This window comes from Lolium rigidum, chromosome 3 (genome assembly GCF_022539505.1).
Source record: "Lolium rigidum isolate FL_2022 chromosome 3, APGP_CSIRO_Lrig_0.1, whole genome shotgun sequence".
NCBI classification, from domain to species: Eukaryota; Viridiplantae; Streptophyta; class Magnoliopsida; order Poales; family Poaceae; genus Lolium; species Lolium rigidum.
Genome location: NC_061510.1, coordinates 98,565,834 through 98,585,586, shown reverse-complemented (window position 1 = coordinate 98,585,586; position 19,753 = coordinate 98,565,834).

The window sequence follows — 19,753 nt, the reverse complement described above, 5'->3', positions numbered from 1 at the left end:
GTGCCACCGCCGCCAATCCCATCTCGGGGGATTCAGGAGATCGCCTCCGGTACCCTGCCGGAGAGGGGAACCATCTCCCGGAGGTCTCTTCATCGCCATGATCGCCTCCGGATCGATGTGTGAGTAGTTCACCCCTGGACTATGGGTCCATAGCAGTAGCTAGATGGTTGTCTTCTCCTCATTGTGCTATCATGTTAGATCTTGTGAGCTGCCTATCATGATCAAGATCATCTATTGGTAATGCTACATGTTGTGTTTGTTGGGATCCGATGAATATTGAATACTATGTCAAGTTGATTATCAATCTATCATATATGTTATTTATGTTCTTGCATGCTCTCCGTTGCTAGTAGAGGCTCGGCCAAGTTGATATTTGTGACTCCAAGAGGGAGTATTTATGCTCGATAGTGGGTTCATGCCTCCATTAAATGCGGGACGAGTGACGGAAAGTTCTAAGGTTGTGGATGTCTCTGTTGCCATCTGGGATAAAACATCGATGCTTTGTCTAAGGATATTTGTGTTGATTACATTACGCACCATACTTAATGCAATTGTCCATTGTTTGCAACTTAATACTGGAAGGGGTTCGGATGATAACCTGAAGGTGGAATTTTTTGGCATAGATGCATGCTGGATAGCGGTCTATGTACTTTGTCGTAATGCCCTGATTAAATCTCATAGTACTCATCATGATATATGTATGTGCATTGTTATGCCTTCTTTATTTGTCAATTGCCCAACTGTTTCACCCAACATCTGTTTATCTTATGGGAGAGACACCACTAGTGATCTGTGGACCCTGGTCCTATTCTTTACATCTGAAATACAATCTACTGCAATTGTTCTTTACTGTTCTTCGCAAACAATCATCATCATCCACACTATACATCTAATCATTTGTTTACGGCAAGCCGGTGAGATTGACAACCTCACTGTTACGTTGGGGCAAAGATCGCGTGATTGTGTTGTGCGGGTTCCACGTTGGCGCCGGAATCCCTGGAGTTGCGCCGCACTACACTCCGTCACCAACAACCTTCAACGTGCTTCTTGGCTCCTACTGGTTCGATAACCTTGGTTTCTTACTGAGGGAAACTTGCTGCTGTACGCATCACAACTTCCACTTGGGGTTCCCAACGGGCGTGTGCTTTACGCGTCATCAGTATAGGAAAAATACAAGAATCCTTTAAACCATACTTAGTTATTATTGAAATAAATGTAAAGGTCCGATCAAGTCATTATCATGCAACTTATGATCTTTGTATTGTTCTTTGTGCATAGTAGAAATGTATAAAAGAGGTTTGAGTTGATTGTAGAGTTCCTTTGTTTTTCCTACGTATACATGTAATCTAACGGTCCATTGTGCAGGGATTCACGGTGGCCCCATTACTTTGATGCAGTGTGCCCTCTGTGAACAGCACACGTGTACCCACGCGCGATTATTCCATTCCCACGAGAGAGAGAGAGAGGAGCCGGGGCGCTAGCGGCCATCTGACTTGTGTTGGAAAATCAGGGTTTTCCAGAGGAAACCTAGCAGCACCCGGAAGAGGATCCCCTCACTTAGCTTACTCTGATGTTGAGGCACTAACCAGTGGAGCCACAAGACATGGGGCCCACACTTCAGCGAACGAAAGTCTGGGTATGATAGGGATAGGCACGTCAGAGGATCCATGTCGGTAGCACCCGTAGCAAGTCCAGTAGAGCCCCGAAAACACCTCCTATAGAAAATGTTAAGGGGAGAGAATGAAAAATCCCGCTCCAGCAGCTCCCCTATAGCTCCCCCTGAAAAGGGATTAACTTGTCAATGCCTATGTATTGTAGACTAGGGTTTAGTTAGAAGTAGAGGGCAAGTAGATCTCGAAGGTTTCAGCCAAAAAGTACTCGACGATTAAGAAACTAGGGTTATGTTGACAATGGATTCGATTCTCTCTTTGTCCCTCGACTCCCCCTTATATACGAGGCGGAGCCGAGGGTACCGTGTTACACAAGATTACAGATTCCGGGAGACTCTCTGAGTTCAACCCGCAAAGTTACAAGTCTAGATTTCCTAATACAACTCTAACTTTCCTTAATACTAACCGGGCTTCCGAACTTCATATTCTTCGACTCGTGGGCCTTCAGTAAACCCTGGGTGCCATCTTTGGCAGGCCCATTGGGGATGCCTATGTCAGTAGCCCCCGAGATTTTGCTTGAATCGAAGAATCAGGGAAAATCTCCAACTTTTATAATCATCCAATAACTTTTTCAAGCCATCACATATCTTTAGATACACAGTTGTATATTGTACAGGGATAATGGTATTGGGCTAGTTCATCTGACGGATCAGGTACTAGTTAACTGCTCTAGTGGCAATCCGCAAAAACCTACTTCAAGATCACGTCCCTGGACATGATCTCGGGATACTGGTGTTAACTCGACATGTGCCGCTTAAGGTCTTACCATCTGTCGAGTCCCAGTCATGTTTTATCGGGTACCTAACGCGTCCGTTAGGATTTTTCTTCGTATCCGTTGATACGGAAAAAAGTAGCAAACCGACGTCAGAGACGGTGCCACGCCGCTCAGAACGGATCTGGGGTCTTACCTTCGCAGAGTTTTGCGGCATTCAGAGATTATTCGCGACTGAGGCGCTCTGAGAATATATTGTCGAGTGCTTTTTCGGCTGTTGGAATAGCACATTTTATTGGGTCAACGGATGACTTATCTTGTCCTCCCGATGGGAGTATATGAAGAGTTATTTGTATGCTCGAAATATGCTCACTGTACTCTTTATAATTTCATCGGGCACGCGAACAGCGTTCCCGATGGGAGTAGCCCCCGAGGCTACAATCAAGGACTTGTACTTGGTTGTAGGCTCAACGCTTTAACGTCTTATGTCGCTATATTGTCATCTTGTCTTGAGTTTTTATTTCTATCGGGTGCGCGACCAGCGCTCCCGATGGGAGTGGCCCCCTAGGCTACAGCCAAGGACTTGTACTTGGTTGTAGGCTCACCTTTTTAGCATCTTTGCCGCTATATTGTCATATTTCATGCTCCCTTTCATATTTATCGGGTGCGCGAACAACGCTCCTGATGGGAGTAGCCCCCGAGGCTAGAGTCGAGTATTTATAATTGGTTGTAGGCTCCATTTTTTCTTTGTCGCAACATTTGAAAACATCATCCTCTGAATCATCTCTTCCCAAAACTTCTTTATAAAGTAGCCCCCGAGTATTTGATAAAAAAACTTGTATTTGATCAAAGGCTCTCGAGATTATCAGTAGTCCTTTACTGTCGCCAATTTCCATAATATAACAACCGAGATTTTTCATTTGGTAAGGTGACATCAGTGCTGACGATAGCCACGACCACTGTATCGGGAAGACGCGACTGTTGTCCTTTCGCTGACCTGCGGCCCCAAAATCCACGACACGTTGACACGTTATGCTAGTGGAGGACACACGTCCTCCACTTTTTGTGGCGCACGCGCTGTAGCACCTGTTTAGTTCCATCATAGTAAAAATACTGTTTTACCCCTTGGGCCACGTGTAAATCATCAAGCCCATTCGTAGATCATCCAACGGTGAGACGTTTTGACTGAACCTGCTATAAATAGCCATCGTCTTCCTCCGTCAATCCCCTTCGCTGCACCGTACTCCAATCTGCTTTGCCAAAATCCCCTTTGCAATCACACAAGCTCCAGCGTCCATGCATTCCACTGCTTCCTCCTTGTCGTCGGTGATGCCACCGCGGCCAAGACTCACGAGGCACAGCACTCCCGACGCAACAATGGCGGCGCAAGATCTGGTAAGCACGGAGTGGGAGAGATCCAAGATCTCCGCGCAGGACATCAATCTGCTGAAGAAACTGGGGCTGAGCAAGAAGAAGGATGCGCTGCGCTTCCTTAGCGAGGAGAGCTACCCGAAGCCTCCCATTGGATATCGGGTGAGCTTTGTTGACCACCTCATCCGCGGCCTTGCTGCGCCCATCCATGATTTTCTTCGTGGATTGCTGTTCGTGTATGGGCTACAGCTTCATCACCTTACCCCCAATTCCATCCTTCATGTTTCTATTTTTATTACCCTTTGCGAATGCTTCCTTGGAGTTCATCCCAATTGGGCTCTATGGAAACGCATCTTCTTCCTCCGCCGCAATGGCTCCCACAACATTGCCTATAATATAGGCGGTGTTGTTATTTGCGTCCGTCCTGATGTCGAGTATTTCGACGTCAAATTCCCCGACTCCGTCCAAGGGTGGCGCTGAAGATGGTTGTATATTCGCGAGGAAAGCGCCGACTCGGTGGAACACAACATTCCCCCTTTTAACGGCAACGAAAAAATCCTCCGCCGCCGCTCCTGGGATGCAGAAGCTACCGACGAAGAAAAGTCGGCGACAGAGGCGCTGATGACACGCATCCACGAGCTCCAGAATACCCGTGGCCAAGAGTTGTCGGGTATCCAGATTACGGCATATTTCCTTAGGATTAGGGTGCAGCCTCTACAGGCTCGCAAAAACCCCCTCTGGATGTATGCTGGTGATAAAGATGAAGATCGGCTGTCGATAGATCTACCGGTCAAGGACCTAGAAAAACTTGTCCGAAAAATCTCTTCGCTCAGCAAGAAAGACACCATCCCGACATCTTGCCGCGTGGTACCGTATAGCGGCACCAACGCTCTCCCCCAGGTAATCTATCTTTATCGTCTGCTTGTTTTCTAGTCATTTCTTTTGACTACTATTTCTTCGACTGCTGTTAATTGATATAATTTCCTGCCGACACATTCTTATCTTGTTCAGAACCATAAAACTGCGTCAACTCTTCCTCCCCTTCCCGAAGGTGGAGACGTCGAAGAACGCGCAGTCCTTGCCGAGGACACCGAGGTTCCTTCTCATCCTGAAAGTGAAGTCGCGGTTTCTCACAAACCCGCGGCTTCCTCTGAAAAAGAAGTTGAATCCGAGGCTTCAGAGTCCACGCAGTCTATCCCTTCCGCTGTTTCTCCGAAGAAACAGAAGAGGGGTGACGCAGAAGGCTCTGGCACCTCCAAGCTGAGCAGCTCTCCTGTCGAAGAAGCGACGCCCTTCAACGCCTATTAAGCTGCTCTTGTCAGCTCGTAAGTTACCTTGTCGCTCTTTTTTAGTCATGGTGTATTGAATATCCTGATTCTATATCAAATAATCTCATTCTATGTTGTGCTCAGCGACGAAGAAGAAGAAGAACACGCCGCCAATGTGACTGCTCCTATGAGCATGTCTCATAATTTAGCTTTGTCGGAGACACACCGCACGACGGAGGAAACCTCGACTCCTCATCCAGATCTTCAGAGATCGACTCCTACCACTAGCCCCCGAGCCTCTTCTCCAAAAAGAGCGAGGATTGAGCTAGGCTAAGAATTCAACCTTGTCGGAGATTCAGTGATTCCGCCTTTGGACGATGTAAGTCTACTATTTTTTGTTTTTCTATCTTTTTGAGTTTTTCACTACTCTGAATCTTTCTTTTCCTTTCTTTCTCTGCATCCTCTGATGAAGCCCTTCATTAACCTTGGCGCCCAATTTATTGGATACCGAAACACTGTTGATCGGTTGAAAGGTATATTGTCAGATGATCTATCTTTTCCATTCCTCAAAAACATCCTTTGTCCTTGTATAATTTTAACTTATGTTCTATGTCTTTTCAACAGTGGCTCTCCTTGCGGCGGACAAACGGGCTGAAGACCTTGCTAACAAACTCAGGGAGAGCGAAGAAGCTCGCGAAAAAGCTGAAAAGGATGCCTCTTGTATTGAAGATCTTCAAAAGAGGCTTCACGAAACAGAGACTGCTTTAAGTGACAAAATCTCTCAGCATGTCGCTCGTGAAGGAAATATTGCATCACGCCTTGAATCATTGAACCGGCATTTTTTTAGTAAGTTTGCTAATCCTATCTTCATTTTCTTCATTGGTTTTCTGCCCCTTCTCCTTGTTGAAGACCCGAACTTTTGTTTCAGCAGGGAAAATGAGTGAAGATTTTGGGCTGGACAAGCCTGAAAACGACCATCTTCTCGACGCGCTGTCTCTTCTTGAGGTTCATGCGGATCTGGTGCGCCGTAGAATCTTTGACGCCCAAGCTGCGTTTTCGTGCTTGTTCCCTTACTTCTTCCCGAAGAAAAAGGAACCCAACACTTTTTCTGACCTTGCCAAAAGCTTCATCCCCAAAGAAGATCTTGGGCTTGCTCTCCGCCAAGAAAACTTGAAGATTGGCGTGGAAGGCACTATAGCACTGGTTGCCGAGAGCCAGCAAAATGTCGACTGGGCAAAAGTTGGCGAGGCCACAAAGCTGAAGCAGGATAAATGGCCATGTCTAATCAGGGCTGCAAAGCCCCACTCAAAGAAGATCCTGGCCTTCCTCGGGTACAAGCCAACGCCCTCCTCCAGTTCCGCAAAAACGGAGGTCAAGTAGATCGCCCTACCTATCTTTTTTTTTGTTCTTTTTTTCTTTCCTTTGACGCCTGTCGCCATAGTTGTAGCTTGCGACAACGTATGTTAGGTTCACTAAGATCCAACCTTTTGTAAGAACTATGTAAATATATTGGAAATCAATGAAAATCTACTTCATGTGATGATTGATGTCGAAATTTTCTTTCCAGTTGGTGTTTGACAACTATACTTCAACTCCTCGTCCCTCCGATGCTTTGCCTGCGTCCTCTTACTCGAACAAAATGTCAACCGGTAACGAATTTATTGAAGATTCTTCGAGTATGGATCCAGCACATGACTTGGAAGAACTCCGCCAACAGCTTCAATCGATGAAGAAACAGGCACTTGTTATAATGGAACAATCTCGAACATCCTCTGAGAGGGAGAAACTTGCTCTTCGACAAGCTCAGGAAGCCCTAGCGTTGAAGGAAACCGCGGTTACTGAGGCTGCCGAAGCTACTTCCCGGGAAAATTATATGCTTCAACTGATGAACGACTCCAGCTTGGATATGACTGGTACACTTCTTTAACTTGGCCATATTTAATTTTGTTCTTAGTGTTTTCTCTTCCTCACTGATGCTTCCGCTGAAATAGGTTCTTTTTTGGATACTGCTGCCGAAGATCAACGTGTTGAAGCTCGGTCCAATGTGCTTCTCAAGCTTGCACTGGAGCATGGTTCTAACTTCTGGGCTACGCCTGAACGCACCCGCCAAATCGTCAGATTTCAAGATCGCGCGGGTCAAGTCCGTGATTTTCTCGACTTCTGCACGAGGACATTGTCTCTAGTCTATAACATCATGTTTCCGCGCAACAAAACGCCAGAAACCCTTCCTGCTCTGATGGATAAGTTTCGAGATGCCCCTCGAATCCATGAATTTGTGCGAGCCCAACTATCTGCTGGAGCAAGATTTTCCATGATTATGATACAAGTATGCTATCCGAAATTAGACATGACTCGAATTGTCGCCAAGTGCCAAGCCAAGCTGACGAAGAGGAAGAGGAACATCGACAAAATCAATGATGCTGTGACCCCTGTAGCAGAAGAGATGATGGATGAACTGCTTCGGCTAGACGCCGAATTCTTCGTGAGAGGTAGCTATGATGAACATAGAACTGGTGCTGCAAACAATGAACGGGTAAATATAGATGATATACTAGGTGGCGACTGAAAGTTTGTTTATCCTTGTCGAATTTTTCCTGGTGGCGAGGTTTTGCATGTTGTAAACACAATCTATATTGTAAAGCAGCTTGATGCATTTTTTTTCTTTTCATCATGCCCCCGGGCCTATTGTTGGCCAGTGCTTATGTCTTTTTTGATTTGCGAACTATTTTTATGCCAAGGCGAATAACTGTATTTTGTGGAAAGTTATATATATTGTTACTGCGGGTTATGAGCCCCCGAGCATGTCGACGAAAAAGATGTATATCACCAATATCTTTATTATATTGCAGCACCGTGAGCCCGCCTCATTAAAAACCTTTCAGCCCCACTCGGTGCCCTGAAAGGAAAAGAGTGCGTCTGAAAACTCGCGGGCGTTTCAGTACATTGTATGTTTACAAGAAAGACTATATTTTGACTCTAGGCGTAAAAACGCCCGAGTTGCGCCACGTTCCAAGGATTTGGCTCGGCGACTCCTGTCTTCTTGTCCTTTATTCTGTATGCTCCTCCTTTCGATTACTTCTGTGACGATGTAAGGGCCAACCCACGGTGACTCGAGTTTCTCATGGCTTTTTTGTGTGAGCCGAAGAACTAAGTCACCTACCCGGAAGGATCTTGGTCGCAAACGTCGACTGTGGTAGTTTTTCAGGTCTTGCTGGTATTTGGTGACTCATGACAATACTTCGTCTCGAGCTTCGTCGAGTGCATCGACATCGTCCTCCAATGCTTTTCTTGAAGTTTCTTCGTCATACTCCGTTACTCTCGGAGAGTTATGTTCTATTTCTATCGGCAGCACTGCCTCAGCTCCATGGACCAGAAAAAACGGAGTTTCCTGTGTTGCTGTATTTGGTGTTGTTCGAATACTCCATAACACACTGGGCAACTCCTCTGGCCATGTATGTCGAGCTTTTTCCAATGGCGTTAGCAGGCGTTTCTTGATACCATTGCAGATGATGCCGTTGGCTTTTTCAACTTGACCGTTGGTCTGCGGGTGCGCAACTGACGCAAAGTGTAGTTTGATGCCTACCTGTGCACAATATGCCTTGAATTCATTGGATGTGAAATTACTACCATTGTCTGTGACGATGCTATGAGGCACTCTAAACCGAAAAACGATACTTTTTACGAACTTGATTGCAGACGCTCCATCCGGTGAATTTATCGGCTTCGCTTCTATCCACTTTGTGAACTTGTCGATAGCTACGAGCATGTACCCGTATCCTCCTGGCCAAGCTTTGTGTAATTTTCCCACCATATCAAGACCCCATTGGGCAAAGGGCCATGACAATGGTATGGGCATCAACTCTGCTGCCGGAGAGTGAGGTTTTGCGGCAAACCTTTGGCACGCGTCACAAGTGCGTACTATGTCCTTTGCATCCTCAATTGCTGTTAACCAATAGAACCATGCTCTGAAAACCTTGGCTGCTATAGCTCGACTGCTTGCGTGGTGTCCGCACACCCCTTCGTGTACATCCTTCAGGATTAGCCTTCCTTCCTCGGGTGTGACACATCGTTGTAATACTCCCGAGATACTTCGTTTATACAGCTCTCCTTTGACCACAGTAAAGGCTTTAGATCACCTGATAACTCGCCTTGCTTCAACTGGATCATTGGTTAGTTCTTTTCTCGAAATATATGCTATATACGCCTGCATCCACGGAATCTGTATCATCATTATTACCTTAGGTTCCTCCTCTTCTCCCGATGGTGCTTCTTTAGCCCCCGAGGATTTCTCCTCCTTTTCCTTCTTCTGCTGTTTCTTCGCCTTGGTTGATCTTTCAGCTATCTCTTCCCAGAACACACCAGGTGGTATTGCGAGACATTGCGACCCAATGTTTGCAAGAACATCGGCTTCATCATTGCTTAGCCTGCTGATGTGATTTACCTCGCACCCGTCAAACAGCTTCTCGAGCTCGTTATACACTTCTTTGTATGCTATCATACTATCATTGACTGCGTCGCATTGATTCATGACTTGCTGAGCCACCAATTGTGAGTCACCGAAGATTTTTAATCGAGTTGCGCCACAAGCCTTCGCCATCTTCATCCCATGTATAAGTGCTTCGTATTCTACCTCATTGTTGGACGCTTTTGGAAACGTCATCCGTAAGACATACTTCAACTTGTCGCCTTGAGGTGATACTAATATCACGCCTGCTCCAGCTCCCTCTAATCTCTTGGATCCGTCGAAGTTCATAGTCCAGGTTCTCGATAAATCCGGAGGTCCCGTATTTTGTAGCTCCATCCACTCTGCGATGAAATCTGGTAAGATCTGCGACTTTATTGCTTTTCTTTTTTCGTATGTGATGTCCCGAGGGGAAAGCTCTATTCCCCAAAGGGAGACACAACCCGTAGCCTCTGGATTGTTTAATATATTGGATAAAGGCGCCTCATTGACCACTACTATCGGATGCGCTGAAAAATAGTGTCGTAGTTTTCTTGCTGTTGTAAACACTCCATATTCTAGCTTTTGGTACTGCGGATACCGCTGTTTCGAGGGTGACAAAACTTCACTGATGAAATATACCGGCCTCTGCACTCCATGGAGTTTTCCTTCTTCTTCTCTTTCGACTACGAGTATTGTGCTGACCACCTGAGGTGTGGCTGCGATATATAACAAGAGAGGCTCCTTCTCCTTAGGCGCCACCAAGATTGGTGGTGTCGAGATTATTCTCTTGAGATCTTCGAAGGCTCTGTCTGCTTCTTCATTCCACTGAAACTTCTCTCCTTGTTTGATCAAAGCGTAAAACGGCAGCGCCTTTTCTCCTAGCCTGGAATCTGCTTAAAGCTGCGACTCGCCCAGTCAGCTGTTGTATTTCCTTCAACTTTGTTGGCTTCCTCATTGTTACGATAGCTTGAATTTTCTCTAGATTAGCTTCAATTCCTCTTGCTGAAATTAGGAACCCGAGAAGTTCTCCCATAGGAACGCCAAATGAGCACTTTGTCGGGTTCAGCTTGAGGCGGAACTTGTCAAGGTTATCGAAAGTTTCCTTCAAATCCTCGATCAATATTGACCGCTTCTTTGTTGTTATGACGACATCGTCGATGTACACTTGTACGTTTTTGCCAATTTGTGTTGCAAGACACTTCTGCATCATCCGCTGATATGTTGCTCCCGCGTTTTTCAGACCAAAAGGCATTGTTCTGTAACAGAACACGCCATAAGGTGTTATAAACGCTGTTTTGACCTCGTCATCTTCTTTTAGTCTGATCTGGTTATAACCAGAATATGCATCCAGGAAGGAAAGACGTTCACATCCTGCCGTGGAGTCGATAATTTGATCGATCCTTGGGAGGGGAAAGTGATCCTTTGGACAGTGTTTATTGAGACACGTGAAGTCGACACACATGCGAAGGACTTTCGTGTTTTTCTTCGGGACGAACACTGGGTTAGCTACCCACGTGGCCTCTGTATGTAACTCTTTGATAAAACCAGCTTCTCTGAGTCGATCAATCTCTGACAGCATGGCTTTGCGGTTTGGTTCCGAAAAACGCCGCAAAGGTTGCTTAATTGGTCTCGCTATTGGATCCAAGTTTAGGTGGTGCTCGGCAAGTTCCCTGGGTACTCCTGGCATGTCAGCTGGACACCATGCGAAGATTTTCCAGTGCTCACGGAGGAACTCGACGAGCGCGCTTTCCTATGCGAGGTCCATGTTTGCTGCAATGGACGTTGTTTTCTTGGGATCTGTCGGGTGAATCTGTACCTCCTTAGAATCCTTGGTAGTGTTAAAGGTTAGCTCCCTGAGTGGCCTTCCTACATCTGGCAACACATCATAGTCAGTTGTTAGCCTTGACGCCATATATTCTGCTTGCATCCCGAAAGTTTCTGATAGTCGATGAAAATCCTTGTCGCGTTTATCAGCTAACGCGAAACTGCCTTTGACTGTAATCGGTCCCTTGGGTCCAGGTAGCCTCCATAACAAGTATGTGTAGTGCGGTACCGCCATAAACCTGGCATACGCTGGTCGTCCCAACAAAGTGTGATATTGCGACGGGAAATCCACAACTTCGAACTCCAGCCTTTTTATCCTGTAATTTTCTCGGGTTCCAAACTGAACGTCGAGATTGATCTTCCCCAGCGGATAACTTGGCTTGTCTGGCGTGATACCATGGAAACGTGTGTCAGTTGGTTTTAGGTTCGCTAGGGATATGGTCATCTTCCTTAGTGTATCTGCATACATAAGGTTTAAACTGATGCCTCCATCTATGAATACTCGAGAAACGTCGAATCCTGCGATCACCGCTGGTAAAATAAGTGTTGATTGCCCTGGTCGAGGAACTTGCTGCGGGTGATCCGCTATTGTGAAGCCAATGTCCTGTCCCGACCAATTCAGGTACTCAATTGTTGGTGGAGGCATCTTCTCTGCCATGAACACTTGACGCGAGATTACTTTCTGAGCCCTGTTAGATGGCCTAGCTTTCTGAATCATCGAGACCGCACCATTGGTGTCGATATAAGGAGGTGGATTTTGAGCTGCCTCTATTTGCAACTGATGTCGATTTGCATCCGTAATTGCGGGAGGAGTGATACGTCTCCGACGTATCGATAATTTCTTATGTTCTATGCCATATTATTGATGATACCTACATGTTTTATGCACACTTTATGTCATATTCGTGCATTTTCTGGAACTAACCTATTAACAAGATGCCGAAGTGCCGGTTCTCGTTTTCTGCTGTTTTTGGTTTCAGAAATCCTAGTAACAAAATATTCTCGGAATTGGACGAAACGAAGACCCGGGGGCCTATTTCGCCACGAACCTTCCGAAGACCGAAGAGCATACGAAGTGGGGCCACGAGGTGGCCAAACCACATGGCGGCGCAGCCAAGGGGGCCCGCGCCGCCCGTGGTGTGGGCCCCTCGTTAGCCCCCGACTCTGCCTTTCCGTCTACTTAAAGCCTCCGTCGCGAAACCCCGAGGCGAAAAACCACGATACGGAAAACCTTGCGAGACGCCGCCGCCGCCGATCCCATCTCGGGGATTCTGGAGATCTCCTCCGGCACCCTGCCGGAGAGGGGATTCATCTCCCGGAGGACTCTTCACCGCCATGGTCGCCTCCGGAGTGATGAGTGAGTAGTTCACCCCTGGACTATGGGTCCATAGCAGTAGCTAGATGGTTGTCTTCTCCTCATTGTGCTTCATTGTTGGATCTTGTGAGCTGCCTAACATGATCAAGATCATCTATCCGTAATGCTATATGTTGTGTTTGTCGGGATCCGATGGATAGATAATACCATGTTATGTTAATTATCAAGTTATTACATATGTGTTGTTTATGATCTTGCATGCTCTCCGTTACTAGTAGAGGCTCGGCCAAGTTTTTGCTTTTAACTCCAAGAGGGAGTATTTATGCTCGACGGTGGGTTCATGCCGCATTGACACCAGGACGGTGACGAGAAAGTTCTAAGGTTGTGTTGTGCTTGTTGCCACTAGGGATAAAACATTGGCGCTATGTCCGAGGATGTAGTTGTTGATTACATTACGCACCATACTTAATGCAATTGTCTCGTTGCTTTGCAACTTAATACTTGGAAGGGGTTCGGACGATAACCTCGAAGGTGGACTTTTTAGGCATAGATGCGGTTGGATGGCGGTCTATGTACTTTGTCGTAATGCCCAATTAAATCTCACTATACTTATCATGCCATGTATGTGCATTGTTATGCCCTCTCTATTTGTCAATTGCCCGACCGTAATTTGTTCACCCAACATGCTTTTATCTTATGGGAGAGACACCTCTAGTGAACTGTGGACCCCGGTCCATTCTTTTAATACTTGAAATACAAATCTGCTCGCAATACTTGTTTTACTTGTTTTCTCTGCAAACAATCATCTTCCACACAATACGGTTAATCCTTTGTTACGGCAAGCCGGTGAGATTGACAACCTCATCTGTTTCGTTGGGGCAAAGTACTTTGGTTGTGTTGTGCAGGTTCCACGTTGGCGCCGGAATCTCCGGTGTTGCGCCGCACTACATCCCGCCGCCATCAACCTTCAACGTGCTTCTTGACTCCTACTTGGTTCGATTAAACCTTGGTTTCTTGCGAGGGAAACTTGCCGCTGTGCGCATCACACCTTCCTCTTGGGGTTCCCAACGGACGTGCCAACTACACGCATCAAGCAAATTTCGGCGCCGTTGTCGGGGAGATCAAGACACGCTGCAAGGGGAGTCTCCACTTCCCAATCTCTTTACTTTGTTTTTGTCTTGCTTTATTTTATTTACTACTTTGTTTGCTGCATTATATCAAAACACAAAAAAATTAGTTGCTAGTTTTACTTTATTTAATGTCTTGCACTCTATATCAAAAACACAAAAAAATTAGTTTACTTGCATTTACTTTATCTAGTTTGCTTTATTTACTACTGCTAAAATGGCCAACCCTGAAAATACTAAGTTGTGTGACTTCACTAGCACAAATAATAATGATTTCTTATGCACACCTATTGCTCCACCTGCCACTACAGCAGAATTCTTTGAAATTAAACCTGCTTTACTTTATCTTGTCATGAGAGAGCAATTTTCTGGTGTTAGTTCTGATGATGCTGCTGCCCATCTCAATAATTTTGTTGAACTATGTGAAATGCAAAAATATAAAGATGTAGATGGTGACATTATAAAATTAAAATTGTTTCCTTTCTCATTAAGAGGAAGAGCTAAAGATTGGTTGCTATCTCTGCCTAAGAATAGTATTGATTCATGGACTAAATGCAAGGATGCTTTTATTGGTAGATATTATCCCCCTGCTAAAATTATATCTTTGAGGAGTAGCATAATGAATTGTAAACAATTGGATAATGAACATGTTGCTCAAGCTTGGGAAAGAATGAAATCTCTGGTTAAAAATTGCCCAACCCATGGATGGACTACTTGGATGATCATCCAAACCTTCTATGCAGGACTAAATTTTTCTTCGCGGAATTTATTGGATTCAGCTGCTGGAGGTACCTTTATGTCCATCACTCTTGGTGAAGCAACAAAGCTTCTTGATAATATGATGATTAATTACTCTGAATGGCACACGGAAAGAGCTCCACAAGGTAAGAAGGTAAATTCGTTGAAGAATCCTCTTCCTTGAATGATAAGGTTGATGCTATTATGTCTATGCTTGCGAATGATAGGACTAATGTTGATCCTAATAATGTTCCATTAGCTTCATTGGTTTCCCAAGAAGAACATGTTGATGTAAACTTCATTTAAAATAATAATTTCAACAACAATGCTTATCGGAACAATTCTAGTAATAACTATAGGCCATATCCTTATAATAATGGTAACGGTTATGCTAATTCTTATGGGAATTCTTACAACAATAATAGGAATACACCCCCTGTACTTGAGGCCATGCTTAAAGAATTTATTAGTACACAAACTGTTTTTAACAAATCTGTTGAGGAAAAACTCAATAAAATTGATATTCTTGTTTCTAGAGTTGATAGTCTTGCCTCTGATGTTGATCTTTTGAAATCGAAAGTTATGCCTAATAGGGATATTGAAAATAAAATTGTTACTACAGCAAATGCCATCCAAGTTAGAATTAATGAGAATATAAGATTAATGGCTGAACTGCGTCCTAGGTGGGATAGAGAAGAAAATGAAAAACTAGCTAAAAAGGAAAATGTAGCTAAAGTTTGGACTATTACCACCACTAGCAATGCTAATGATTCACATGTTGCTACACCTCCTACTATCAATGGTAAAATAATTGGTGTTGGCAATGCTTCTACTCCTAGTGCAAAGCGCGCAAAATTACCTGAAACTGCTGAAACTGCTTGTGATAAAACTGCTGAAATTTTTTCCAACCTTGGGGATGATAATCCCATTGCTTTAGATTGTAATGATTTAGATTTTGATGATTGCCACATCTCTGAAGTTATAAAGTTCTTGCAAAAACTTGCTAAGAGTCCCAATGCTAGCGCTGTAAACTTGGCTTTCACAAAACATATTACAAATGCTCTCATAAAAGCTAGAGAAGAGAAACTAAAACTTGAAACTTCTATTCCTAGAAAGCTAGAGGATGGTTGGGAGCCCATCATTAAAATGAGAGTCAAAGATTTTGATTGTAATGCTTTATGTGATCTTGGTGCAAGTATTTCTGTTATGCCTAAAAAAGTCTATGATATGCTTGACTTGCCACCATTGAAAAATTGTTATTTGGATGTTAATCTCGCTGATAATGCTAAAAAGAAACCTTTGGGGAAAGTTGATAATGTGTATATTATGGTTAACAATAACCTTGTCCCCGTTGATTTTGTTGTCTTGGATATTGAATGCAATGCATCTTGCCCCATTATATTGGGAAGACCTTTTCTTCGAACCGTTGGTGCCACTATTGATATGAAGGAAGGTAATATTAAATATCAATTTCCTCTCAAGAAAGGTATGGAACACTTCCCTAGCAAGAGAATGAAGTTACCTTATGATTCTATTATTAGAACAAATTATAATGTTGATGCTTCGTCTCTCGATGTTACTTGAGTTACACTTTCTGCGCCTAGCTGAAAGGCGTTAAAGAAAAGCGCTTATGGGAGACAACCCATGTTTTTACTCCTGTATTTTTGTTTTAAATTTGTGTCTTGGAAGTTTTTTACTACTGTAGCAACCTCTCCTTATCTTAGTTTTGAGTTTTGTTGTGCCAAGTAAAGTCTTTGATAGTAAAGTAAGTACTAGATTTGGATTACTGCGCAGTTCCAGATTTCTTTGCTGTCACGAATCTGGGTCTACCTCCCTGTAGGTAGCTCAGAAAATTAAGCCAATTTACGTGCATGATCCTCAGATATGTACGCAACTTTCATTCAATTTGAGCATTTTCATTTGAGCAAGTCTGGTGGCCTAATAAAATCCATCTTTACGGACTGTTCTGTTTTGACAGATTCTGTCTTTTATTTCGCATTGCCTCTTTTGCTATGTTGGATGAATTTATTTGATCCATTAATGTCCAGTAGCTTTATGCAATGTCCAGAAGTGTTAAGAATGATTGTGTCACCTCTGAACATGTGAATTTTTATTATGCACTAACCCTCTAATGAGTTGTTTCGAGTTTGGTGTGGAGGAAGTTTTCAAGGATCAAGAGAGGAGTATGATGCAATATGATCAAGGAGAGTGAAAGCTCTAAGCTTGGGGATGCCCCGGTGGTTCACCCCTGCATATTTTAAGAAGACTCAAGCGTCTAAGCTTGGGGATGCCCAAGGCATCCCCTTCTTCATCGACAACATTATCAGGTTCCTCCCCGAAACTATATTTTTATTCCGTCACATCTTATGCACTTTGCTTGGAGCGTCGGTTTGTTTTTGTTTTTTGTTTTGTTTGAATAAAATGGATCCTAGCATTCACTTTATGGAGAGAGACACGCTCCGCTGTAGCATATGGACAAATATGTCCTTAGGCTCTACTCATAGTATTCATGGCGAAGTTTCTTCTTCGTTAATTTGTTATATGGTTGGAATTGGAAAATACTACATGTAGTAATTCTAAAATGTCTTGGATAATTTGATACTTGGCAATTGTTGTGCTCATGTTTAAGCTCTTGCATCATATACTTTGCACCCATTAATGAAGAAATACTTAGAGCTTGCTAATTTGGTTTGCATATTTGGTTTCTCTAGAGTCTAGATAATATCTAGTTTTGAGTTTTGAACAACAAGGAAGACGGTGTAGAGTCTTATAATGTTTACAATATGTCTTTTATGTGAGTTTTGCTGCACCGTTCATCCTTGTGTTTGTTTCAAATAACCTTGCTAGCCTAAACCTTGTATCGAGAGGGAATACTTCTCATGCATCCAAAATACTTGAGCCAACCACTATGCCATTTGTGTCCACCATACCTACCTACTACATGGTATTTATCCGCCATTCCAAAGTAAATTGCTTGAGTGCTACCTTTAAAATTCCATCATTTACCTTTGCAATATATAGCTCATGGGACAAATAGCTTAAAAACTATTGTGGTATTGAATATGTACTTATGCACTTTATCTCTTATTAAGTTGCTTGTTGTGCGATAACCATGCTTCGGGGACGCCATCAACTATTCTTTGTTGAATATCATGTGAGATGCTATGCATGTCCGTCTTGTCCGAAGTAAGAGAGATCTACCACCTTAATGGTTGGAGCATGCATATTGTTAGAGAAGAACATTGGGCCGCTAACTAAAGCCATGATTCATGGTGGAAGTTTCAGTTTTGGACATATATCCTCAATCTCATATGAGAATAATAATTGTTGCCACATGCTTATGCATTAAAGAGGAGTCCATTATCTGTTGTCCATGTTGTCCCGGTATGGATGTCTAAGTTGAGAATAATCAAAAGCGAGAAATCCAAAATGCGAGCTTTCTCCTTAGACCTTTGTACAGGCGGCATGGAGGTACCCCATTGTGACACTTGGTTAAAACATGTGCATTGCAAAGATCCGGTAGTCCAAGCTAATTAGGACAAGGTGCGGGCACTATTAGTATACTATGCATGAGACTTGCAACTTGTAAGATATAACTTTCATAACTCATATGTTTTATTACTACCGTTGACAAAATTGTTTCATGTTTTCAAAATAAAAGCTCTAGCACAAATATAGCAATCGATGCTTTCCTCTTTGAAGGACCATTTTCTTTTACTTTTATGTTGAGTCAGTTCACCTATCTCTCTCCACCTCAAGAAGCAAACACTTGTGTGAACTGTGCATTGATTCCTACATATTTGCATATTGCACTTGTTATATTACTCTATGTTGACAATTATCTATGAGATATACATATTACAAGTTGAAAGCAACCGCTGAAACTTAATCTTCCTTTGTGTTGTTTCAATGCCTTTACTTTGATTTATTGCTTTATGAGTTAACTCTTATGCAAGACTTATTAATACTTGTCTTGAAGTACTATTCATGAAAAGTCTTTGCTTTATGATTCACTTGTTTACTCATGTCATTACCATTGTTTTGATCGCTGCATCCACTACATATGTTTACAAATAGTATGATCAAGGTTATGATGGCATATCACTTCAGAAATTATCTTTGTTATCGTTTTACCTGCTCGGGACGAGCGAACTAAGCTTGGGGATGCTTGATACGTCTCCGACGTATCGATAATTTCTTATGTTCTATGCCATATTATTGATGATACCTACATGTTTTATGCACACTTTATGTCATATTCGTGCATTTTCTGGAACTAACCTATTAACAAGATGCCGAAGTGCCAGTTCCTGTTTTCTGCTGTTTTTGGTTTCAGAAATCCTAGTAACAAAATATTCTCGGAATTGGACGAAACGAAGACCCAAGGGCCTATTTCGCCACGAACCTTCCAGAAGACCGAAGAGCATACGAAGTGGGGCCACGAGGTGGCCAAACCACATGGCGGCGCGGCCAAGGGGGGCCGCGCCGCCCTGTGGTGTGGGCCCCTCGTTAGCCCCCGACTCGCCCTTCCGCCTACTTAAAGCCTCCGTCGCGAAACCCCCGAGGCGAAAAACCACGATACGGAAAACCTTACCGAGACGCCGCCGCCGCCGATCCCATCTCGGGGATTCTCGGAGATCTCCTCCGGCACCCCTGCCGGAGAGGGGATTCATCTCCCGGAGGACTCTTCACCGCCATGGTCGCCTCCGGAGTGATGAGTGAGTAGTTCACCCCTGGACTATGGGTCCATAGCAGTAGCTAGATGGTTGTCTTCTCCTCATTGTGCTTCATTGTTGGATCTTGTGAGCTGCCTAACATGATCAAGATCATCTATCTGTAATGCTATATGTTGTGTTTGTCGGGATCCGATGGATAGAGAATACCATGTTATGTTAATTATCAAGTTATTACATATGTGTTGTTTATGATCTTGCATGCTCTCCGTTACTAGTAGAGGCTCTGGCCAAGTTTTTGCTTTTAACTCCAAGAGGGAGTATTTATGCTCGATAGTGGGTTCATGCCCGCATTGACACACGGGACAATGGATAGAAAGTTCTAAGGTTGTGTTGTGCTGTTGCCACTAGGGATAAAACATTGGCGCTATGTCCGAGGATGTAGTTGTTGATTACATTACGCACCATACTTAATGCAATTGTATGTTGCTTTGCAACTTAATAATGGAAGGGGTTCGGACGATAACCTCGAAGGTGGACTTTTTAGGCATAGATGCAGCTTGGATGGCGGTCTATGTACTTTGTCGTAATGCCCAATTAAATCTAACTAT